Source organism: Bison bison, unplaced genomic scaffold (assembly GCF_000754665.1).
Source record: "Bison bison bison isolate TAMUID 2011002044 unplaced genomic scaffold, Bison_UMD1.0 scf7180017864456, whole genome shotgun sequence".
Classification (NCBI taxonomy): domain Eukaryota; kingdom Metazoa; phylum Chordata; class Mammalia; order Artiodactyla; family Bovidae; genus Bison; species Bison bison.
In genome coordinates this window covers 30,559,397-30,559,736 of record NW_011495018.1, presented here as the reverse complement: position 1 = coordinate 30,559,736, position 340 = coordinate 30,559,397, and positions in this window count along the sequence as shown.

Here is a 340-nt window from a genome sequence, read left to right as displayed (position 1 = left end):
CCAGGCAGTGCAGCCTCTCCAGCAGCCACTAGGACTTCGAGACTCTATACTAGCCCTTGTCTATTTCTGGTAGCTCAGCAGCACCCCCACTCAGTGGATGCGGAGGGGTGTGGTCCACAGCAGCTGGAACCAATGGGGAGGGAGGTCCGGGCGAGAGCCCCGCCCCCGACGTGACGCACGACCCCCGGACTCCTGCTTCTCAGCCCCGGCCCCAGTCCCTGCAGTGGCTGTAACAAAACCCAGACCCCCACGTCCGGGCCAATGGAGGCGATTTAGACTGGAGTGGGACCGCGTCTGTCAAAAGCCCGACTCGGCAGCAGCGGCGGAGTCCAGAGGAGAG